This window comes from Lactuca serriola, chromosome 2 (genome assembly GCF_051521515.1).
Source record: "Lactuca serriola cultivar US96UC23 chromosome 2, Lser_US96UC23_V15, whole genome shotgun sequence".
NCBI lineage: Eukaryota > Viridiplantae > Streptophyta > Magnoliopsida > Asterales > Asteraceae > Lactuca > Lactuca serriola.
In genome coordinates, this window is record NC_136409.1 from 61038671 (window position 1) to 61058208 (window position 19538).

A 19538-nucleotide genomic window follows, 5' to 3' on the forward strand; every position below is an offset into this window, starting at 1 on the left:
AGGTCATGGTGTGGGCAATTTCTAAGTAGGCTCTTGTACCTTTCCCAAGCTTCATAAAGAGATTCTCCGGGTTGTTGCTCGAAGTTGGCAATGGCTTTCTTTAGCTTGGCTATCTTGGAGGGCGGACAGAAATGGTCTATGAACTCTTCTTTCATCTTGGCCCATGTGGTGACCAATCCGGGAGGAAGTGACTTTAACCAATCTTTTGCAGCTCCTTTAAATGTGACAGGAAGCATGCGAAGAAGCTGAGTCTCGCGTGGAACATTCGGTACGTTGAAGTAATCGGCCACATCATTCACTTCGTTCAAGTGCTTGTAAGCGTCTTCGTGATCCTTCCCGTAAAAAGGAATCTCCTTGAGTTGGGCGAGAATATGGCCTTTTAGTTCGAAAGTAGCGGTCGTGGGAATTGCGGGTTGCACAAGTCCCGGCCCGGTGTCATCAGCCATCCTTTTCTTCCATTCCCCCATGGGGACTTCATCAATGTTAGCCATTGTGATAGCTAACTCTTCTTCGGAATCGGTTTCGTGCTCGTAAGTATGCTCTTCTTCCTCGGTCTCGTACTCGATATCTTCTTGAATTGGTTCTTCAACTGTCAATGAGGCACTGGATGCTCCTGATTTGCTTCTCTTCTTCTTGCTAAAAACGGATTTTAAGTTTTTGAGTGGTGAGTTCTTTGAAGATGTGGTTTCTCCAACGGCTTTTCCTTTGCTCCTTCTTAGTGCGGATTTTGGGTCTTCCAAAGGAGGGACCAGAGGTGTATCAGATCCTCGGGTCATGAAACAACTATAAACAATCAAAACAAAAGAAACAAAACGCGTAAAAAGAACAAAAACGAAATAAAAAAATAAAGCTAAAACAGCGATGTACTCGCCGAGTCGGCACGAATGCACTCGGCGAGTTCAAGGCAAAAACTGAAAAAAAATTTCAAGTTATCCTAAAAACAGAATTTTATTGAAACTAATTCTACTTATTGAATTACTTTGTAAATAACTTTGTGTCAGATAAATCCCACACAAAGGATCGATTAAACTAGAATTTAATATTAATTTTAGAACCGTTCCCCGGCAACGGCGCCAAAAACTTGATGTGTGTGAACTCACTTAGTTTTAAACCTACTTTTAATTATCAAATAACACACAAAAGGCAGTGAACCAATCAATTGTGGTATAGCTAAATAAGCAGGGTATCGATCATAGGGAACGGCAAATTAAAATTAAAAACCAATTTTATCTAAGTTAATTAATAAGTAGGGGTGTTCTCCAGTTTTACAAGACTAGAAACTTACTAACTATTACTAATTTAAGACTAGAAAATAACGACTTAACTAGATTCAATAATTGGAAAGGAACTTTTGTTTAGTTCAACTTGGTTAACTCTATGGTTGATTTCAAGGTAATGGTGCAGTTGATTAATTCTTTCGTTGGTTACCGATTCAAGTGATTAGATTCGTATTCACTACCCTAATCCTTAGCAAATAAACTAACTTAAACAGTGGCCAATTGTCTAATTTAATTAAATTCACTAGATTAATTATTCGGGTTAAGTTAGACTTGCAATAGTTAACTAATTTATTCTTTTAATTAACTTCTTGTTTGATGGTCATCTTACAAGCTTGCACATGAATTTACTCAATTTTCTTATTAATTCTAGTTTCACATTCATTAATCCTAGACATATAGCATAGTGATCACATAGCATATGAGGTCAATAATCAATAGATGTTCATGCTAATCAATTATCTTCCTATTAACAGAAAATTTATTATTATTCACACACAAGGTTCTTTAGCAAGCTAAAATAACAAAAATTCACCAACTTAGAATTAATCCTACCAATCAATCAAACCATATTGTCAACTTTGTATCCCCAAACAGAAGTCTAAAGGTTTTAGCTCATAATTGAAGTAAATAACAGCAAACAAACAAAGTCCAGTTGCTTAACCATAATGATAAAACAAAAGAATAAGTGGAATGATGAAATTTTGCCTCAATTACTCTCCGGGATTGAACTCTAGCTTCCTTCGTCGTCTTCTAGGGTTTTTCTGGCTTCTCAATCGTAGCTAAGTACTTCTAAATTGTCCCAGAACTCCTCTCAATCGATCAGTGGAATTATCTTTAAATATACAAGTCGACTCGTCGAGTCAAGTGGTGACTCGTCGAGTCCCTCTCACATTCCCCGTATTGTGATAACTCTCTGGGATCCCGAGTCATTATCTTCTTGATTCTTCGATTGGACTCGCCGAGTAGTCGATCTGACTCGCCAAGTAGGTGCCATTTTTAGTGTTTTTCTTCTTTGTTCCATTCTCGATCATTTAACTGTTTCTCCCGCTTCCTTTTGCTTCCGAGCTTCATCTTTGGACTGAAAAACATAATTTAACACTTTTAAGTACCTTTTGTCCATAATGTGCAATAATTTAGCTAATAAATGAATAATAATGTATACTTAATATGAACCAATTATGCACATATCATCGGGCGTACCCGGCCCAGGTGCAAAAACCCTAATCCTCCTTCTGCACTATTTAAAGGGTGTTATGGCTCATTCCTTATCCTCCATATCAGTGAGTGAAACCCTAAAAGAGAGCCCCATCGTTCTTAGTGTGTGAGAGTGTTGATTTCAGCTTGTTGGTGCTTTAATGGCTTAGTGAAGAAGAAGAAGGAAGGGAGTTCTTGGAGGCTAAAGCTTGAGGTGCCATTTTGGATCTGAGATCTACAGAGGAAAGGGCTACACTTGGAGGTATAAAGATCAAAACTTTCCTCTTCTTTTGGTTGTTGTTGTATGTGTGCTTTTTAGGGCTAAAAACCCCAAAGGTGGAGACTTTATGAGTGTAAAGTGCTCCATGGTCCGAGATCTGTCCCTTTTCAGTGTTACTAGTGGTTTAGAGCCATAAAGTTCCCATCTTGGATGTTACTTTGGAGTCATGCATGTGTTTAAGCCTTCTAGAGTTGAAGGTTGGATCATTTTGGGAGTTAGTGACTTGTTCAGCCATGCAAAGGCTTAAAGTCATCAACTTTATGGATTAAGGGGCTTAGATGGGGTCAGATCTAAAATATGGACGTAGGTCTAAACTGTTTAAGACCTCAAGAGAAAAAGGGGTGAAGCAGGGGAGTACACCGGGCGTAATCCCTAGTACGTGATGCGTACTGGGTGGCGCTCCCTGATTCTGAGGTGTGGTCGGGTACGCTCAGCGTACACATCTGGTACGCGCAACGTAACCCAGAGAGTTGACTTTTAGGGTTTGGTCTATTGTGGGGCCTTTGAGTTATGAGAGGGGTAAAATGGTCTTTTACCCTTCTGAGAGTACCATAAGAGAGCATAGTATAGCCTTTGAGAGTTATATTAAATAGAGTGTTATTTTCATATGATTAGGCGGAGGCTAGGCTAGCGTTTACCGAGTCCGAGATTTACCGAGATACCCGAGGTGAGTCTTCCCACTATACTTTACCTAGTGTGGTAATAGAGTTAAGAGACAGAGTATTATAGAGTTATATGCCAGTGTGATTGCATGTTATTATGTGATGTGATTTATTATGATATGTGATATGCATGATTCAGAGTTACAAAGTTGGGACTTTCGGGTCCCTAGAGTTAGGGCCAGAGGGCCCACAGAGAGTTGGGGCTGGAGGGCCCCACTGAGACACATTGACCAGAGGGTCAACAGAGTTACAACCTCGAGTGGCTATTATGTGATTAGTGTGGTATTTTGGGGAACTCACTAAGCTTATGCTTACAGTGTTCAGTGTTATGTGTTTCAGGTACCAGTGATGACCGCGGGAAGGCGCCGGCTTGATTTGTACACACACATGGGATTGGATGTATTTTGATCTTGGGAGACACTTTGTGAAACAAAAACATGATGTTATGACATTTTATGAATGAATGGTTTTGTTAAAATATGTTTTTCAAATGTGAAAAATTGTTTTAAATTTTATGGTGCTACAAGTTGGTATCAGAGCCTAGGTTTGAGGGATTCAGGTGCACCATCGGGCGTATCTGAACTCAAACCTAGAATTTGAGAAAAAAATTATAATAAAACAAGTTTTCAAAAGAAGAACTTGCGAGACAAAGAGAGCAGAGTCGTGTGTACGAACAGCCAGTGCCCGAACGGTGATTTCCCAAAATACCATTATTATAAGTGTTATGAGATATGATGTGATATGTTATATGATGAGCTATGATATGCATGCTAGAGTAGACTAGGTATTCTTATTAGGACTAGAGTGGCCTGATATGTGATGCCTGAGTCTAGGAGTCTTGCTGCTATGAATATTTCAGAGTGGTTAGGGAGCAGTGAGGAGATTGTGAGAGATCTATTTGCGAGTATCATATGATTAGAGAGAGTAGAGTGCTTGGGACTTGGGACTCTGGGAGGAGGACTTGGGGTGGATGCTGATGCGGTGTGGACAGTAGTATTGGGCCCGTACTACTGAAGACACCGGGTCAGTGCACCGTCCAAGTAAGAATCTTTGGAGTACCAAGGAACAAGTAGGATGGAGTACTCGAGTGTGAGTATACTTGAGCGAGTCCCTGATATTATTCTTATGTTGTATTTCAGAGAGAGAGAGATCATGGTTGGGACTCGCCACACATCAGGGACTAGTGATACGAGGGATGAGGAGATCCGTAGGATCATCCAGGAGGAGGTGGCTGCGGCCATCAGGGCAGAGATAGCAGAGATGTTCAGGTCTACCAAGACCACGTTGATAGAGACATTTGATGAGAAGTACGCTGCTCTTTCTGAGGCTGCTGTTGCTGCAGCCACTACAGCTATAGCTGCGACGAGGCCGCAGGGTGGTGATGCGTTGTTGTTCCGAGAGTTCAGCAACACAAAACCACTGGAGTTTGACGGGACCCAGGACCCGATTGCGGCGATGAGATGGATTTCATACATAGAGGGGTGTTTCTTTACTTGCTCATCTCCTGAGCATTTGAGAGTCCGGTTCGCGCTGAACCAGCTTCGCTTGGGAGCGAAGGACTGGTGGAAATTTGTGACGGCGCACTACACGCCTGCTGAGCTTGCAGTAGTGACCTGGGAGAGGTTCACTGCTATGTTCCGAGATGATTATGTTCCCCAGGTGGAGAGGGAGCGTTTGGCCCAGGAGTTTCTGACCCTCAAGTAGGGTATTGAGTCTGTTACGGTGATCACGAGGATGTTTCATGAGCGGGCGATGTTCTGCCCAGAGCACGTGTCCTCCGAGCAGGCACGTATGAGTTGATATTTGAGCATTCTGAGGAGGGACATACGTGAGTTCGTGGCGAACTCGACATACCGGACATTTTCCGAGCTTCAGGAAAATGTGCGGAAGAGGGAGATAGAGCTGGAGACTCATGCTAGGGAGGGGGCTGAGTCTCAGGGGAGGGATCGGCGACCAGTGCATTCTCAGCCGGTAGCCAAGCGGGCCAAGCACACCGATTTGAGATCAGAGAGCCAGAGGGGCCTCACTTGTGGCAAGTGCGGCAAGAGCCACGACGGGGTGTGCAGAGCAGGGTCTTGCTACAAATGTGGCAAGGAGGGGCATATGGCCAAGTACTGCCCCAAGGGGTTTGCAATATGTTTTCACTGCAACCATACCGGACACCGGAAGGCAGAGTGTCTGCAGTTGCGGGGATCAGCACAGGGAGCACCTCAGGGATCTGCCCCTGCCGCCATCAGTGCTACCGAGAGTCGGCCAGTGAAGGCCGAGGCGTCGAAGGCACGAGGGAGAGCCTTTCAGTTGACCGCGGAGGAGGTCCGTGCAGCGCCCAATGTCGTGGCTGGTATGTATTATTTCGTGTATTTATTTTGATGTTGAGATATTGTGCTTATATTATGTTATGCGTAGGTACTTTTCTTGTGAATTTTGTACCTGCCTTGGTGTTATTTGACTCGGGTGCGAGTCGGTCTTTTGTATCTTTGGCTTTTAGTAAGCATATCAGTGTTAGTCGTGAGGCGTTGAGTCGGCCTCTGAGAGTTTCCATAGCTGACGAGAGGGTGATTTATGCCACAGAGGTGATTCGAGGGTGCGTATTCGACATTTTCGGTGTTGAGTTCCTGATTGATTTGGTTCCTATTGCAATGGGTGATGTATGTGTCATTGTGGGCATGGACTGGTTGAGCAGATTCAGTGCGGTTATCGACTGCGAGCGACAGCTGGTGACCATACGAGACACTAGTAGGGAAGTTCTTACGGTGTACGGCGAGGGTACACGTTCTGGGTCAGCGTTTTGTTCGGCCGCTTGAATGAGGCAGTGTCTACAGCAGGGCTGTAAGGGCTTTGTGGCGTATGTGATGGATACGCGGGTTGATTCAGAGAGACCGAGGTCAGTTGAGGAGGTTCCGATAGTGTGTGAGTTCCCGAACGTATTTCCAGAGGAGTTGTCGGGTGTGCCTCCCATGAGGCAAGTGGAGTTCAGTATCAATTTGGTTCCAGGGGCCGCGCCTATTGCCAAGGTGCCTATCGCCTTACACCTCCAGAGATGCAAGAGTTATCCTCGCAACTTCAGGAGCTGTTGGGAAAGGGATTTATTCGGCCGAGCAGCTCGTCGTGGGGAGAGCCTATCCTTTTTGTCAAGAAGAAGGATGGTTCACACCGGATGTGCATTGATTACCGGGAGTTGAACAAGCTGACGGTCAAGAACCGTTACCCGTTGCCGAGGATCGATGATTTGTTCGATCAGTTGCATGGAGCATCTTGGTTCTCCAAGATCGATTTGAGGACGGGGTATCATCAGGTAAGGGTGCGAGATGAGAACATTCAGAAGACAACATTTCGGACTCATTATGGGCATCATGCGTTTGTGGTGATGCCTTTTGGACTCACCAATGCCCCGGCAGTGTTCATGGATCTCATGAACAGAGTGTGCAGGCCGATGTTGGATCAATCGATGATCATGCTCATCGATGATATTTTGGTGTATTCGAGATCTAGAGAGCAGCATGAGGAGCATTTGAGGGAAATCCTCGGACTACTGAGATCAGAGAGGCTTTACGCCAAATTCTCCAAGTGTGATTTCTGGTTGCGAGAGGTCCAGTTCCTAGGGCACCTCGTTAACCAGAAGGGGATATTGGTCGACCCGGCCAAAGTGGAGGCAGTGATGAGTTGGGAGGTGTTGAGGTCACCATCCGAGATCAGGAGTTTCTTGGGGTTGGCAGGCTATTATCGGAGATTTATCAGGGATTTCTCAGAGATCGCCGTGCCACTCACCAGGTTAACCCGGAAGCGTGTCGCTTTTCATGGGGACCATAGCAGCAGACCTCCTTTGAGACGCTTCGCCAGAGGCTATGTGAAGCCCCAGTGTTAGCCCTCCCAGAGGGGATAGAGGACTTTGTGGTGTATTGTGATGCGTCAATCTTGGGGTTGGGAGCGGTGCTAATGCAGAGAGGGCATGTGATAGCATATGCATCGAGGCAGCTGAATCCTCATGAGACGAGGTATCCTACCCACGATCTAGAGTTGGGGGCAGTGGTGTTCGCCCTCAAGATTTGGCGTCACTATCTGTACGGGGTTCGGTGTACGATATAGACGGACCACAAGAGCCTAAAGTATTTGATGGATCAGCCCAACCTAAACATGCGACATAGGAGGTGGTTGGACGTGGTCAAGGATTATGATTGTGAGATCCTGTACCACCCGAGCAAGGCCAATGTTGTAGCCGATGCACTGACCCGCAGGGCGGAGAGCACCCCATTGCGAGATGTATGTTTAAGATTGACCGTGATAGCTCCGGTGTTGGACACCGTTCGTGGGGCACAAGCTGAGTCTGTGCAGCCTGAGATGCAGAAGAAAGAGCGAGTTGTTGGGTTGGTATCGGAGTTCGTTACCGATGGCTGGGGGCTTATGACATTTCAGGGGCGTATCTGGGTACCGTTTGTGGGAGGGACGCATACCATTTTGATGGAAGAGGCTCACCAGTCGAAGTTCTCGATCCATCCTGGGGCCACTAAGATGTATCTAGAACTGAAGGGGGAGTATTGGTGGCCCTATATGAAGAGGGATGTCGCGTGGTTTGTTGAGAGGTGCTTAACCTACCGTAGGGTTAAGGCCGAGCACCAGAGACCGCATGGTAAGTTGCAGCCGTTGGAGGTTCCCGAATGGAAGTGGGAATAGATTTCCATGGATTTTATCACCAAATTGCCAAGGACTGTTAGGGGAGTCGATGCAATTTGGGTGATTGTGGACAGGTTGACAAAGAGCGCCCACTTCCTTGCCATCAATGAGAGCTCATCCACAGAGAAGTTGGCAGAGATGTACGTGAGGGAAGTGGTATCACGGCATGGAGTGCCGATCTTGATTGTCTCAGACCAAGATGTGCGTTTCACTTCCAGATTCTGGAAGAAATTTCACGAGGAATTGGGTACTAGGCTGCATTTTAGTACCACATATCACCCCCAAACGGACGGACAAAGTGAGCGGACGATTCAGACGCTCGAGGACATGCTTCGGGCATGTGTGTTGGATTTCGAGGGGAGTTGGGACACGTATTTCCCCTTGGCATAGTTTTCCTACAAAAACAGCCATCATTCGAGCATTGGTATGCCACCCTTTGAGTTGTTGTATGGGAGGAGGTGTCGGACCCCCATTTGCTAGGGAGAGGTCGGGCAGCGTGTTATGGGTAGTACAGAGATTGTGTTGTAGACGACTGAGCAGATACAGCAGGCCAGGCAGAGGTTATTGACCGCTCAAAGTCGTCAGAAGAGTTATGCAGACAGGCGCCGGTCTGAGCTTGAGTTCCAGATCGGCGACTTTGTACTCCTGAAGGTCTCTCCTTGGAAAGGAGTGATCCGATTCAGGAAGAGGGGCAAGTTGCGTCCCGGTTATATCGGTCCTTTTCGGGTGATTGCAAGGGTAGGCAGGGTAGCCTACCGGTTGGAGCTACCTGTAGAGTTAGGTCAGATCCATGACACTTTCCACGTGTCGCAATTGCGGAAATGTATAGCCGATGAGTCGGCGGTGGTACCATTGGGGGATATTCAGGTGGATGCGAGCCTGAATTATGCTGAGGGACCGGTGGCAATCAGAGATCGGAAGATCAAGGTTTTGAGGAACAAGGAGGTACCTTTGGTTTTGGTTCAGTGGCAACATCGAAAGCGGTCTGAGATGACTTAGGAGTCAGAGTCGGAGATGCGAGGGCAGCATCGAGAGTTGTTCGAGGAATGAGACTTCGAGGGCGAAGTCTAGTTCTAGTGGGGGAGAATTGTAACACCCCGAGAATTCAGGTATATTCTTTTCATCCTTGTTCTTTATTGTTTGGGCATGTTTAGTCCTTGAGTGGAGGGTTTGTAGCAAGTGAGTACGCTGGGCATACCAGAGGGGTACGCTACGCGTACTCACGCGCTTAATTTGGACGCGGAGTCACCAAGGTACGCTGGGCGTACCTAGAGTTACGCCGGGCGTACCCGGCCCAGGTGCAAAAACCCTAATCCTCCTTGTGCACTATTTAAAGGGAGTTATGGCTCATTCCTTAGCCTCCATATCAGTGAGTAAAACCCTAAAAGAGAGCCCCATCGTTCTTAGTGTGTGAGAGTGTTGATTTGAGCTTGTTGGTGCTTTAGTGGCTTAGTGAAGAAGAAGGAAGGGAGTTCTTGGAGGCTAAAGCTTGAGGTGCCATTTTAGATCTGAGATCTACAGAGGAAAGGGCTACACTTGGAGGTATAAAGTTCAAAACTTTCCTCTTCTTTTGGTTGTTGTTGTATGTGTCCTTTTTAGGGCTAAAAACCACAAATGTGGAGACTTTATGAGTGTAATGTGCTCCATGGTCCGAGATCTGTCCCGTTTCAGTGTTACTAGTGATTTAGAGCCATAAAGTTCCCATATTGGATGTTACTTTGGAGTCATGCATGTGTTTAAGCCTTCTAGAGTTGAAGGTTGGATCATTTTGGGAGTTAGTGACTTGTTCAGCCATGCAAAGGCTTAAAGTCATCAACTTTATGGATTAAGGGTCTTATATGGGGTCAGATCTAAAATATGGACGTGGGTCTTAACTATTTAAGACCTCAAGAGAAAAAGGGCTGAAGCAGGGGAGTACGCCAGGTGTAATCCCTAGTACGCGCTGCGTACTGGGTGGCGCTCCCCGATTCTGAGGTGCAGCCGAGTACGCTCAGCGTACACATCTGGTACGCGCAGTGTAACCCGGAGAGTTGACTTTTGGTTGACTTTTAGGGTTTGGTCTATTGTGGGGCCTTTGAGTTATGAGAGGGGTAAAATGGTCTTTTACCATTCTGAGAGTATCATAAGAGAGCATAGTCTAGCCTTTGAGAGTTATATTAAATAGAGTGTTATTTTCATATGATTAGGCGGAGGCTAGGCCAGTGTTTACCGAGTCAGAGAGTTTCCGAGATACCCGAGGTGAGTGTTCTCACTATACTTTACCTAGTGTGGTAATAGAGTTAAGAGACAGAGTATTATAGAGTTATATGCCAGTGTGATTGCATGTTATTATGTGATGTGATTTATTATGATATGTGATATGCATGATTCAGAGTTACAGAGTTGGGACTTTCGGGTCCCTAGAGTTAGGGCCAGAGGGCCCATAGAGAGTTGGGGCTGGAGGGCCCCACTGAGACACATTGACCAGAGGGTCAGCAAAGTTACAGCCTCGAGTGGCTATTATGTGATTAGTGTGGTATTTTTGGGAACTCACTAAGCTTATGCTTACAATGTTCAGTGTTATGTGTTTCAGGTACCAGTGATGACTGCGGGAAGGCGTCGGCTTGATTCGTACACACACATGGGATTGGATGTATTTTGATCTTAGGATACACTTTGTGAAACAAAAACATGATGTTATGACATTTTATGAATGAATGGTTTTGTTAAAATGTGTTTTTCAAATGTGAAAAATTGTTTTAAATTTTACGGTGTTACAACTATTTGTAAAGTGCATACCAGTTATATGTAATCAACACAGGATAGGCCTTCGAATAAGTGACCATAACTCCAAATTCACAAGGAATAGGGGTAAAGCATAAATTTCACAGATTCTAAGTCTATAACATCCTAGTTACATATGGCCTCAGTGTATCCACTTAGCAACTATCAACTTAGTAATGAAGATCATTTTTAGTTCTCAAGTAAGTAATTATGGTAACAGAAAACACCCCTATGGTATTTTAGACTTAGGTTCTATTATAATATTCTCATTGTGGTAATGTTGGCAAGTTTTTAGACTTGTTGCCAAATCACAACCATTCTTTGGCATATGCTAATCACTCCTCGGATCAGCATAGTTGATCAGGCTATGCTACTCCCAAGACTGACAATACATCCCCAGGCTTACTTGTGATATTCAACAATCGTTATACTTTTGTTCTTGTCGTTGTGACACGGATTTTAGTATGAATGCAAGCACATATACTTTGCTAAATATTTTATTATTTAAAAGTATAAACTCTTAGACAGAGTGTTTTAATCCCAATGTATTTATAGTTAGTATATCTTTTATGGGTTGATATACTATATTCACTATAAACAATGCTCTGATACCAATCTGTCACACCCCAAAACCAAGAATGGCGGAAACGTTCTGGGGCGGAGGACGTCATGTAATGTATCACAACAATGTAAAGTAGTAAACAAGCAACAACATCATCCATTCCATTAATCTTATAATTTTAATTACAAGTGTGTTCTTTCATAAAATACAACAATAAAATAAATAATCAGAATAAGACGAGTCTGGACTGCTCTGTCTTCACAAACCTGGTCGTCGTACCTGTCTATTTGTGACCTGAGAATACAAGTTATTTTGAAAGCAAGTATCAGCCAAAAAGCTGGTGAATTCATAAGTATTAATGTGTCTTTGATTTGTAAAATTGTAAGGTAATGACTTGTAAACCTTTGGAAAAAGATTGTATAAGAATGAACTGTTTGAAAGCAGTTGAAAGCGTTTGAATACTCTAGCAAATCCCTATGATTTCTATTAGTATAAAGACTAGCCTTCTACCAAGACCCAAATGTTTTGAAAGTAGTCTTCTACCAACACTCAAATGTATGTAAAGTAGTCTTCTACCAAGACTCAAATGTATGAAAAGTAGTCTTCTACCAAGACTCAAATGTGTGAAAAGTAGTCTTCTACCAAGACTTGTATGTTTTGTTATAACAAAGATGGTTTTCCCCTCTATAACTACTATTAACAATATAAAGTCTACCTCATCGTTTATGTGAATCTATAACAAAATAAAGTAATAGGAAAAATATATCCATGTAAGTGTTATCCTTTTGTATTAGGATTAACTCGACATCGCGACTGCCGAAAAGGTATTAACCATGAACATTCGTAGAATGTTCATTTTCCTCTGTAGTTGGCAGCAGGTTTAAGGAATGGTTAGTCCCGTAAAGGTACTCCTAATATAAGTATTAACCATAGGCATCCGTAGATGTTCATTTCCCTCTGTAGCTAACAGCAGGTTTAAGGAATGGTTAGTCCCGTAAAGGTAACCCTAATATAAGTATTAACCGTAGGCATCCGTAGATGTTCATTACCTCTGTTACTAACAGGCGGGTTCCGGAATGGTTTGTGCCGTCTAGTTATCCTATTGAACTAGGATAGGCAGAACTAATTTACACGTATAATATGTACTAGCAACTTATCATATAGAATCTAGGTACAAGTATCCATGTATGTGTATACAAGTAAATGTATTTATGCAAATGTATTCATGTAAGCGTATCTATATAGACGTATTCATGTAACATGTAAGGTATAGTATAGACTCATGAATGAACTCACTCTGGTGTAATTCCTTGTAATAGGAATAATGTTTTGTATCTCCTAACTATCCCTATAATAGTTTACTGGAAGGTAATTGATGTCCAAGAAGGTTTATACACCCTTGCTACACAAGAGTGTGGGAACTTAATGAAGGATGAAATCCATCATATCAATACATGTATATAAGAACATAAGTGTATAGAAATACTTTTGATCAAGAGGATGAAAAACGGTTTTGTAAGACATTGAAGAGTTTTGAACAATAACTAACAATGACTTGATGTCATTTTAATAAACATTTCAAAAGTATATCCTTTGATAACAAAGTATAACAGAGTTTTGTAAAAACCTTTGTAAAGTTTAACAACTAAGAAAGATGACTTGATGCTAGTTTGTAAAACATTTTCGAAAGCCATTCACAGAAATCTGTTTGGTAAAACATCTTAAAGTGTACTAAATCCTTTAGTATGTTGGTTATTAATCACATAGATGATATAATAACTAGCATGATTCAACCTGTATTGCCCCCCCCCCCCAGTAAAGCATTTAAAAACATTTAAAAGATTGATTTAGGGGTATGAACTCACCTGCAGTGAGCGGATTCAAAGGAAGTGTCGGACAAGTGCTTGGTGTCAAGTGAAAACTTAGACACACACAATCTTCCTAATTACATATGAAGACATGTGTATATAAACAATTAGTGATTTTAGCACTAATTAAACATGTATAAATATCCTATTGCGAGGAAAACACTTTGGTCAAGTGCTAGGAGGCTATCGGGTTGCAACAAAGGAGTGCAAAGCCTCATACGGGAGTTTATGGCCTAATGACCATGTGTGTTGGAGTTTACAGCCCAGCGGAGTAAAATCCTAGCCATAAACTCTCAATTGGTCACCAAAAGTGGCTTAAAACTCTAAGGGCTTAAGTGGTTAAGTTTTCCAAAGCTTTAACCAAGTGTTTGGTTGGGTTAAAGGTCCTAAAATGACCTAGTATGGTGTTCACGGCCCTGGGACCACTCCCCCATGAGTTTACGGCCGTAAACTCATGGTAAGGAGTACCATTTCGTGTATTGGGGCCTCTAGTTTAATGGTGTAAGGTTCTATGCTAATATCCAAGGCTTACTATGGTGTTAGGGTCTCATTTGCACCCTAAAAAGGGGTTTACGGCCCAAGAACATGTCTTGGCCGTAAACTCCTTGAATCTCTTGATTTCTTATGTTTTCTAAGCTCTAAACATGATATAACTAGTGTACAATGAGTTGGATCAAGAGCACTTACAATCTACGAGCTCAAATGGTCGATATTAGCCAAGAACACGAGTGTGTGTTCTTGGTGGATCTTGAAAATCTACAAAATGGAATGATTTCATGGATGAAATCATGTAAGATTACTAGATCATCTAAGATATTAACTAGTTAGGGAAAGAAACTTACGAGTTTTGAAGATCGGGAAGGAAGATCAGGATGGTACTTGAGAGGATTTGGGCCAAGGAAATGGAAGAAATGAACAAATGACCTTCATCTTCACCATATAAGGTGAGTTTACAGCCCACATGGGAGTTTACGGCGCCCACATGGAGTTTACGGCCGTAAACTCCCATGTGGTGGCCGTGAACTCATGGTTAATGTGATTAAGGCTCGGTCTTTGTGCTATAAATTCAGCAGATAAACCCCGACACTTCTTCCTTAAGTGCTCAAGGCTCAGAACTCTCAAATGGACTCTAAATTGTGCTGAATGATATCAGGAATGAGTTTGACTTTCTATTGACTTGGTATGTTGTACAGAATGGAAATTTCGGGTTCTCACAGGTTGATAGTGGTTGTTCCAGTCACATGGCAGGAGACATCTCTGAACTACATGACATCCAGAACTTGAATTAAAAGTATGTGTCCTCTGCAGGAAGGAAGAAAGGAAAGAATCACAAATAGGGATCGTACTAACGGCATGAAGAATTTTGAATTTGTTAACTTCGTTCCAAAATTGAAACACAACTAAGGTTGTATATGTCATTGCATATGTGTATTGTTCTCGAGTCATCTGGATGCAACTTCAATTGCAGAATTACGGTTTGAATTCTTTCGATACTCCTGAGTTTTAAATTTTCACATTTATCTTATATCTTTTCTTCCCTATGCACAAATTTGGGGGGGGGGGGGGGGGAGAAATCAAAAAAAAAAAAAGTTACAAAATCAACAATACAAAAATTATAAAACAAAAAAAAACGTAAAAAAAATTACAAAATCAAAATTTTCCAAAAATATGTCTGCTTTAGTAAGTATTTTTGGGAAGTGATATGAAGCTTAGTATTAAAGGGAAATATGAAATGTGTATAATGCACTAAAGCTAAATTGTTTAGACTCTGTGTTCAATTTGCTGGTAGGCACGAATGATTCAAAGTGAAAGGACTAGATACTGTTGACAATGAAAGGACTTGACGGTGTTAATTCATCTAGGCTTAGATAGTTACATTTGGACTGACCATACGGTGCTTGGATACATTGAGCAGTGAGATAAACAGGGGATATAAGCCTCTTATCGGCCAAGACCCTAACCATAGGGAGTGTATTTCATAGGAAGGGACCAAAAATGCATTTCATAGGAAGGGACCAAAAATGTAATTATGGGAAAGTAATTAGTTTAAACGGGTATATAAGCCTCTTATCGGCCAAGACCCTAACCATAGGGAGTGTATACCCACCCGACAACTTCTCCACCCTCATGCCTTCCTCCAGCCGCCACCATTGATACTACATGCAATTGCCGCCTCCCTCTTCTCTCGTGCCTCTCCGATCAAGCAAGCCATCAGAGAACCTTTGCTACCGGCGAGGTCATTCCTCAATGTTGCCTCCGCTGCGGTCAAAGACAGCCACCGCGAAGCTTTGTGTTAACGTTAAAGACCCCCCCCTAAAGAAGTTATGGTGCCGCTGCCACCTCATCGTCCCTCCTTCTTCTTTGTTTTATGTCACTGTTTGCAACCACATTCGGCTGTTGGAAGTACTGTTCTAATCACTTTGGAGCTCGTCACTCGACAGTCGTTGCTGCCTATCGGCCGACGAAGACAAAACGCCGTCGTTGCGGACGTTGGTGTTGCTGCTGCCGCCTCCTCGTGTCACCATCGCCACTGTACACCACCAAGTAGGTGGCTGGGGTTCTTTTGCAATAGAAAACGTATGTGTGAGTATGTGTGTTTATTGTAGTTAAGTGGTGTTTAGGTGCTGTTTAGCCGGAATTCTCGAAGAATAGCCACAACCACCACCTTGAGGTGGTGGCTGCCGCCACGAGCCACCGCCGGCCACCACTAGGGTGGCTGTGTGTGTGTGATTAGTTTAGTGTGTGTGTGTGGTTAGTTGAAATTTAACCTTGTAAAATGTAATTTGAATTTGGAATAATGAAAATGAACCAAACCACCACCGTGAGGTGGTTGCCGCCGCCGTGAGACATCTTTGACCACCACTACCCGAGGTGGTAATGGGTGGTTCCCCACTAGCAAACCCTAATGGACCTAGCCAAAACCCTAATGGGCTTATGGATTAGTTTTGGGCCTATTGGCCATGTCTGGGTGGAAAACCCTAATTGCAAGAATTTAGGCCTTAGACTTTTTGGGCCCACTTATGGGCCATTGGGATTGGATTGTGAGTTAAGCCCAAATTGTTCCATGCCATTTATCTATTGGAGTAAAGGAATTAATGGATCAAGTCCTTAATGGGCTAATTGAGAAAATCCTAATATTTGAGAATTTATCAGGACACACACGAGAATTATTTAATAAGTGAAATATTAAATAATAATCATTGGCAGAAATTTATCTAAGCAATAATGGACTTGATGGATTAAGTCCATAGTGGATTAAGTCCTTAGTGGGTTAAGCCATTAATGGGTTAAGTGAGAAACACTTAACCCTAATTGTCATGTTATGAGAAACCCTAATTTCATTTGGGTATATTATTGGGGCATAGTTTGGGCCTAGAGGGTTGTATGATATTGGGCCCTTAGAATGGGACAGGTTGGACTGAACTGGACAATTGGGCCATATGTTAGGTTTTGATCCCTAGTTAACTTTGGGCCTATGGATTGGACCTTGGGCTTGGGTAAGCGAAGCTTGGGGTAATGTAGTAATTATCCAAAGTATATAGTTATAGTTATGTAGTGGAACCCAATTATTAATTGGGTGTTATTTTGATGTTGACAGATCGGGAATCTGTCATCTAGCAGTTGGGGTCGAGTCTGCGGGACTTCAGCAATGTGGGATTGAGTCTGCAGGACTTCAGCAGTGTGAGGTGTGTTTGCTTCCAGTAGGAACGGGTCTACGGCCACAATGCCGGCCCGTTTAGTTAGCAGTAGTTCCGGACCTTGGTCCGATACAGTAGTATGTATGCTTGATGTCTTGGTGATTCATGCATGTTTTGTTTTGTGTAGTATGTCGGGCAAGCCCGATACAGTATGTGATTATGCTATATGTTCATGATATGTTATATCCAGTTTATTCCGGACTTCGGTCCGATATTGGGCGAGGCCCGATGCAGTGGACGGGGCCCAAGTTATTCCAGACATCGGTCTGATGCCGAGCGGGCCCGATGCAGTGAGAGGGGCCCAAGTTATTCCGGACTTCGGTCTGATGTCGGGCGGGGCCCAATGCAGTGGGTGGGGCCCAATATGTGTTTATATGTTATTGTATGGTATGTGGTAGTTTGAGGCAGCTCACTAAGCTTTGTGGTTACAGTTTTCAGTTTTGGTTTCAGGTACTCAGTTTTCAAAAGAGTAGCTCGGGAAGATTGCAGTGCACACACGATTTGTTCAGCCTGGGATGTTTGTACTTTGATATACTTGATAGTTATAATATTTTGAGATACATTGCTCATGATTTTTATATGAGGTTTATTAACTATGGTTTTTATTATTAAATTAAACGAAATTTTCAGATTTTGTTTTTGGGACGTTACATTGTCCCCCTTGCGTGATCGGAAGATCCGACTTGGGACACATCATATGTATCTCTATTTCTTTGCATCATCTCTCTATCTATCTATGTCACTCATATGTTGTCCCCTCTGCATGATCGGAAGATCTAACCTGGGACACAACATATGCAACTTTCTATCTCACAATTCCTCTATCTATGTTAGTCATATGATGTCCTCTCTGTGTGATTGGAAGAGATCCGACCTAGGACACAAAATATGCACCTATCTATCTAAATATTCTCTCTCAAATAATTAATCACTCACTTACAATAAAGAGTTCTTTGGAATTCCTTGATAACTAAGGTATATCGTGAAGTGGGGTACACATTCTAGTGCGCTTAAAATTGAATTGTTTGATGACTAAAGGTTGCCTGTAGATCTCGTTGCTGGATTTAAGTGGACGACAATATCCTTGGTCGTCATAAGCTAAATGGTCTATTTAGGAATATAATTGCAGTGTCTTGTCACTTATAATTTGTCCAACTTGCTAATGTCCTTTGTGTATAAGTGGACCATAATATTGGTGATTGACAACAATATCCTTGGTCGTCGTCAGCTGAATGGTCTATTTAGGAATATAATTGCAGTGTCTTGTCACTTATAATTTGTCCAACTTGCTAATGTCCTTTGTGTATAAGTGGACCATAATATTGGTGATTGACAACAATATCCTTGGTCGTCGTCAGCTGAATGGTCTATTTAGGAATATAATTGCAATGTCTTGTCACTTATAATCTGTCCAACTTGAAAATATCCTTTGTGTCTAAGTGGACCATAATATTGGTGATTGACCAGAGCTAAACATGCAGGTGTGTGTTGGTAAACGATATTGAATTTCTTGACAACTTTGATCCCAACAAGTTTTAAATTTAGTTATTATTTTTGTTTTTGTTAAATTTGTTCGTATTTTTCCTCTATGCACAAATTTAGGAGGAGAATTAAAAAAATCAAACATAAATCATAAAATTTAAAAATATGTTTATTTCTATTTTTATTTCTTTTTCTGAAAAATCAAAAATCCAAAAATATTGCTTTGAGCGTATTTTTTTATTTTTATTCTTAGTTGTTTTATTGTGTGCTAAGTTTATTTTTATTTTTTATTTTTATCTCAAAATTTCATTTGTCATAAAATACAAATTCAAAAGAAGAAGAGACTCAAGGAGACTGTATTAGAAGAGGAGACTCAAGGAGAATTAAAAGGAAGAAGAGACTCAAGACTCAAGGAGATTGTATCGAAATTTTCTGATCAAGGAGAAGAAATTTGGAAAGGAATTGACAATCATTGCACTCCACACTACTTTCACAAGGAACTGATGGCATGAAACCATTCAAAATATCAGTTAGGCAGTTACTTTTTGTTAACTGTCATATCTGAAGGCATGAAAATGTACAAACTGCCAGTTATGCAGTTTCTTTCAAAGAACTGTCGTATTCAAGGAATTGGAAGTCGGAAACTGTACAGTTTTTCAAATTTGTCTTGTCAGTTTTCTTTACTTTAGAACTGTCATTGCACCAGGGTGATTCACAAAACCGGGAAATAGATATCGCTGAACATCCCGCCCAAGGTCTTGACAATTATTTGTCATGCAAAACTACGAAAACTCAAATGTATTCTTGGATACATTCTTCGTAGGCAAGGAATTAACGGTATTGGCACTAGGGCGATGCACCTCGCAAGGCACGATTATCGCTGAACGTCTCGTCAAGGGCCAAGTTAACTTGTTCACTTGAAAAACTGTATCGAGATCTTTGATCTAGGATATGCAGGGGCTAACATCAAAAATAGCCACAAGTACTTCTCCGATACTCAACCAATTGCAGTGCATTCCTCCGAGTTCACATAGATATTGCGAGTAGTCTCCTTTTGAGCCAAAGCTGGGTCCTTGAA

At 42.3% G+C, this 19538-nt stretch overlaps 1 non-coding gene across 1 annotated transcript; it reads left to right on the top strand.

The window, feature by feature from the left end:
* Positions 1 to 107, top strand: LOC145090934 (small nucleolar RNA R71). The gene has a single exon (XR_013701855.1). It is a non-coding gene; the product is annotated as a small nucleolar RNA R71 (small nucleolar RNA).
* The last annotated feature ends 19431 nt before the right edge of the window (positions 108 to 19538 follow it).